General features: G+C 40.5%; 1 long non-coding RNA gene across 1 annotated transcript in view; it reads right to left on the bottom strand.

Annotated features, from left to right (window-relative positions):
• The window catches only part of LOC103462991 (uncharacterized), a 67710-nt gene that overhangs the window by 49808 nt on the left and 11753 nt on the right, over positions 1 to 6149 (bottom strand). The window contains exon 2 of the long non-coding RNA XR_533432.2: positions 1071 to 1253. This is a non-coding gene — a long non-coding RNA (uncharacterized LOC103462991). The remainder of the gene's footprint in view (positions 1 to 1070; positions 1254 to 6149) is intronic.

Below are 6149 nucleotides of genomic sequence, written 5' to 3'. Positions count from 1 at the left end.
GTGTTATGTCAACTGTATATTTATCTTGCTAGCTGAACGCCGACCCAAAGACGTTTATTTCTGCATGTGAGAGACRTTACCAGCAGATCGGATGTTAAATTTAATTCAGTTTTCTACACAATGTTATTGCATTTTATGCCCTAAATAAGATTCTTTCTTCCAGCTACATAAACATTAGAATCTCTTTCTGTTTGACCAGCATCATCTCGGTGTCTGCAACTCTTTCAATCAACAAATAATTGCGAATTACGCAGAATCTGAGCTGAGAGGAAGTGGAGCTAAAACACTTCTGGTAGAAAGTTTTTTCATATTTACTGTTACGTATGAAGGCTGTAGACAAATAAGACGAGCAAATTTCTGACAACAAAAAAAACATTTCTGAGTTGAAAAGTTGAAATTTTTTATTTTTGGACATTTTTAGTTTCAAAAATGATTTTTTTTTTTTTTTCCTAGCAATTTTTTTGCTAGAAAAAAATATTATAGCAAAGTTTTAACTTTTCAAATTCAGACAATTCTGTTATTTTCTTTAAAAAATCTGAAAATTTCTGATTTTTTTCTAGCAAATTTTCAACAATTCAAACTCAGAAATTTCATTTTTTTTTAAAGATTTCTGAGTTTTTTGGATTAAATAATTATTTTTAATCTGAAACATTGCACTGTTTTTTTTTTTTTTTTGGAAATAGCATATTTTCAAGTCTGTACACTAAAATTAATTAATTGCTAAATCAGTTGCCATTTATTTCAATAATTAATTAATCAGTGATCGATTAATTAATTAATCCAACTAATTTAACAGCTGTGGATTAGAAACAAACCCAGCTACTAATGTTGTTTTTCTTGGAAATCATTTTGTTGTTTGTCCCTAAAATTATCTCCATTCATGAAAGTAAAAACAATTAAAATCTCGTTTCAGTTTCTCTGTTTTCTCTTTTTCCTTGTTTTCATGGATTTTTCACGTTTATTTGTCGCGAAACAAGTAGGTCACATTGAGACGGATCGTGTTTCCTCTGGGGAAACGTCGCGGAGGAGGAAGAGGTGGAGGAGGAGGAGGAGGAGGAGGAGTTTCTTACGAGCTGATTGCCAACGATGCGTCTGCGAGGATCAGCAGAATAAACTCTGGATATTCCAGAGGGAGAAGAAAAGCCGGAGTTTAGACATCACATTCCTGAGAGTCCCGCCGCCGAAGGCCGACGTTTTCCACCCAGAAGAAGAAACAAACTCCGGCTACTTCCAGGTAGACGGCAGGAATCGCTCTGCGGGAGAGAAAAGGAGAAACACAGCAGGAATCAGAACCAGACTGGAGCGTCAGGGAGAGCTGGAGCGATTGATCGTGATTAATCAACTAATAAATGAATAATCGTTCACAGGAGTATGCAAAGAGAAAAAAAGGCAACTTTCTGAAAGAGCAACACAAAGCTGTAACTGTATAAAACATATTTTTAGTTTAACATCCTGAAAAAAATATTTTAGAGTGGTAGAGGGTAGAGGTCCTTCTCCGGGTCAGGGGGGTCGTCCTGCCTCAAGTGGAGGAGTTTAAGTATCTGGGATCTTGTTCACGAATGAGGGAGGAAGGGAGCGGGGGATCGACAGGCGGATTGGGGCAGCGTCTGCCGTGAAGCGGGCGCTGTACCGGTCCGTCGTGGTGAAGAGAGAGCTGAGCCAAAAAGCGAAGCTCTCGATTTACCGGTCGATCTACGTTCCCACCCTCATCTATGGTCATGAGCTTTGGGTCATGACCGAAAGAACGAGATCACGGGTACAAGCGGCCGAAATGGGTTTCCTCCTCCGCAGGGTGGCTGGGCTCTCCCTTAGAGAGAGAAGCTCGGTCATCCGGGAGGGACTCAGAGTAGAGCCGCTGCTCCTCCACGTCGAGAGGAGCCAGTTGAGGCTCGGGCATCTGGTCAGGATGCCTCCTGGACGCCTCCCTGGTGAGGAGTTCAGGTCCCACCGGGAGGAGGGGAGACCCAGGACACGCTGGAGGGACGATGTCTCTCTATGGCCTGGGAACGCCTTGGGGTTCCTGGAGGAGCTGGAGAGGGAAGTCTGGGCCTCCCTGCTGAAGATGCTGCCCCCGCGACCCGACCCCGGATAAGACGGATGGATGGATGGAAAAAAAATATTTTAAGCACCTTTTGCTGAACTGATGTGAAGCAAAAGTGAGTTTTAAATCAAGGAATTCTGCGTTTAAGCAGTAAAAGTTTTATTTTCCGATTTAAAAAGTTGCATCTTTTAATGTATTTTTAATAATTTATAAAAAAAAAAAGTGGCTAAATGAAAACTGTGCAGAATATTTTTTACCCGATTGACAGAATAACTAATGAAATAATTGATTAGTCTTGCGATCAAACGAGACTCAAAGTCTGCAGAGGAAGCGGCTCAAACATTTTAAATTAAAAAGCCATAAATCAGCAGCATGTTGGTTACTGGGATGGATAAACGTTCCCAGTCCTCCCACTGATCCGGTTTCACTGGAACCATCATCAGCGCCGCTCTGACCGGCTCCATGAGCCCAGTACGAACCATATAAAACCACCAAGGGCGTCCCACTGTTCCCAGTCCAGCCAGACTGGAAACGTTTCCGCCATAACGAGCTTTTCCATCAGACTAATTAGTTTTTATTAACGAGCTGCTAACGGCCAGCAAAGCAGGAAGCGAAACCTGATTGGCTCAAAACCAGAGAAACCAGTTCAGGACAAGAAAAGGTTCAGGAAACACTTCCTGCTTTCCTGACTGTTGGAGAGAATCTGCATCCAACCGTACATCCATCTGTTCATCCGTCCGTCCGTTTCCATAGTTACGCAGATTGCACACAGCTCGTTGTTGCTGTTAGTCTCCCGGTGACTGAATCCATTCAGAATGAATCGTTTCATTATTTCACTGGGAGCCAAAACTTTCACCAGTTGAGTAAAAACTGCATCAGGTTTAATGTGGAGCTTTATGTCTGTCCCAATAATCATGTTTAATAATTATAATCCGAAATAATCCATGGAGGTTTAATAATTGTAATCTGAAATAATCCCTGGATGTTTAATAATAATAATCTGAAATAATCCCTGGATGTTTAATAATTATAATCCGAAATAATCCCTGGATGTTTAATAATTATAATCCGAAATAATCCCTGGATTTTTAATAATTATAATCCGAAATAATCCATGGAGGTTTAATAATTATAATCTGAAATAATGCCTGGATGTTTAATAATTATAATCCAAAATAATCCCTGGATTTTTAATAATTATAATCCGAAATAATCCATGGAGGTTTAATACTTACAATCTGAAATAATCCCTGGATGTTTAATAATTATAATCCGAAATAATCCATGGAGGTTTAATACTTACAATCTGAAATAATCCCTGGAGGTTTAATAATTATAATATGAAATAATCCCTGGAGGTTTAATAATTATAATTTGAAATAATCCCTTGATGTTTAATAATTATAAACTGAAATAATCCATGGAGGTTTAATAATTGTAATCTGAAATAATCCCTGGATTTTTAATAATTATAATCCAAAATAATCCCTGGAGGTTTAATAATTATAATATGAAATAATCCCTTGATGTTTAATAATTATAAACTGAAATAATCCCTGGAGGTTTAATAATAATAATCTGAAATAATCCCTGGATGTTTAATAATTATAATCTGAAATAATCCCTGGATGTTTAATAATAATAATCTGAAATAATCCCTGGAGGTTTAATAATAAAAATCTGAAATAATCCCTGGAGGTTCAGACTCGCATGTTGATGTTTTCGCCTCCAACAGGTTTTTGATTTTTCTCGTCTCCTAAACATTCCTCTGGTTTTCCGTCCAGACTGCGTGGGAAACCGTTTCCGCTCCAACTCTCTGGCTTCGGTCAGACCCGGTTCTGCCTCGCATACAGAACCAGAACCAACTGGGCCGCTGTGCAGAACCTCCACAGGACTCACCTACTGGCACAAACGTGTGTGTGCGTTTGGAAGCATTAGCATTCCGTTGCTAGGGCTGTGATTAATGATGGCACTAATGCTGATCGTATCTGTCACGGAGACAATCAGCGTTTCAGGCCCTGCGGCTCCCAGAGAGCAGAGGAAGCCGATAAGGCCGCATTAGATCAGAAAGGCTCATATTCAGGCAATTAAGATGTCAGGAAGCCATTTTTCTCGCTGCGCGGACGGAGAGCGAGCAGCTCCAGCCRGCAGGCCGGTATAAACCCGTCACCCCAAAGCCAAACGCCCCGTTGTTGCTCTGAACCGCTGAAAATGCTACAATTTCAATTCTGCTTCAGATTCTGAGTGAAGTTTTATTTTTATCCTTCATAGAAAATACATTAAATACAACCCCCTTCCCTCTGACACGTCGAGATAAAATCAATTACCTTAAAAAATAACTCATGAATATGTGGAGATAATAACAAAACACTCTGAGGGTTAAAGGAAATGGAGGACTTTGACTAGGCCCGTCTCGAAAGTCATTACAATCCTCTCCAGATCTCCTTTAAGTAAAGCAAAAGGAGCAACTAGATTCTTCCTACGGTATGCCTGATATGTCGAAAATATAAAATAATTAAAATGTTATTTCACTGATGAAAACAGGAAGGAGACGAACATTGAACATATAAAATTAAATTAAAAGGCTGCTGGTTTTTTTAGCTGTATTTTAAAAATAATCAATTTTAAAATGCAACTTGAAATTACCAATATTAATCAGAAAATACAATTCTGAGAAACAATCATTTCACTCCCAAAACAAAATGTTTTTGTTCAAGATGACTTCAGGAATTCAATTTCTTCAGATTAGGGATGCAACTAATGATAATCCAGAACAATCTGTGCATCACATATAAAGAAATTTGCTGCTAGCAGTGTTGCCAGATTGGACGGGTTTCCACCCAATCTGGCTGGAAAATAAACAGATTTGGACGAGTTGTTAAAATCTTGGCTGCTTTTCACATTTTAAAAATGCTTCAGAGGAAAACTCTTTCAAAAGAGTGGTCACTGTGTGACAGAAAAGCAAAAAAACGTAATAAAAGGCCGTGTTATGGCACTTATCTTATAACTCAGGTTGTTTTTAAATCTCTAGAATCTGTCTATTGTAACATCATCAGTGATTAGCCACGGGTTAATCAAGCCTCACTGTGCAGTAGAATTGTAAAACCGGAATTTCAGGGCAACATCATGACTTTAAAGCAGATTTGGGCAGTTTTTACTTTGTTTTTGGGCTCAGTCAGATCTGGCAACCCTGGTTGCTAGTTGCTAAATTGTCAACAGTCTTGATCCGGTTACGCCTCGCTAAACCTCCCCCACTCATCACCCGACCTGGCCACGCCCCCCTTCGCATGTTGCTTATTTTTCACTAGAGTCGTAACCCGTTAAAATTAAAAGAAGCGTAGCGCTGCCACGGCCTAGTCAAAGTTTAGACTGCCAACATGATTGAAATGCTGCTGTAAGTCTTTCTGAGTGAAGAAACATTTCATTTAAGCTCCTCTTAGTTAATTTGCCATCGTTTTTATGGACCTTTCATTGGATCAATGAGGCAATAAACTGCTTCCTGCAACAGGATTACATGTTTTTGATCAGGATATTAAACTTTATCTGCAGCGAACAGTTGGCAGTTTAAAGCCCCGCAGCAATAAACTGATAAATATTCATCGGTTGCCACATGCTGAGAAAAACCCTCAGCAAGCTGGACTGTGATATCAACCCATCTAATGTTTGTGTCGCGTCGCGTTGAGCTGCAAACACGCCTCACGAATCCGATCGCCTGTACCAGTAACTTTGTTTGCTCCCATCAATCCCAGCTTCCCCTCCAGCGTCCATCCATCCATCCATCCATCCATCCACGGAGACCACGGCTCTCTTTTCCACCCCACCGTCGGGCTGCATGTGTGGAGCTTAGCAGCCAGCCAAGATGGATACCGCAGAAGAAGCGGACATTTGTCGAGTGTGTCGCTCGGAGGGAACCCAGGAAAAACCTCTCTACCACCCTTGTGTTTGCACTGGCAGCATTAAGTTTATCCACCAGGAATGCCTACTGCAGTGGCTGAAACACAGTCGGAAAGAATATTGTGAATTATGCAAACACAGGTTTGCATTTACACCAATCAGCTGCTGCCCCCGTGATCCGGGGTCGGGTCTCGGGGGCAGCAGCCTCAGGAGG

This window comes from Poecilia reticulata, linkage group LG3 (assembly GCF_000633615.1).
Source record: "Poecilia reticulata strain Guanapo linkage group LG3, Guppy_female_1.0+MT, whole genome shotgun sequence".
In the NCBI taxonomy this organism is placed as follows: Eukaryota; Metazoa; Chordata; class Actinopteri; order Cyprinodontiformes; family Poeciliidae; genus Poecilia; species Poecilia reticulata.
This window is presented reverse-complemented; position numbering and strand designations above follow the sequence as displayed.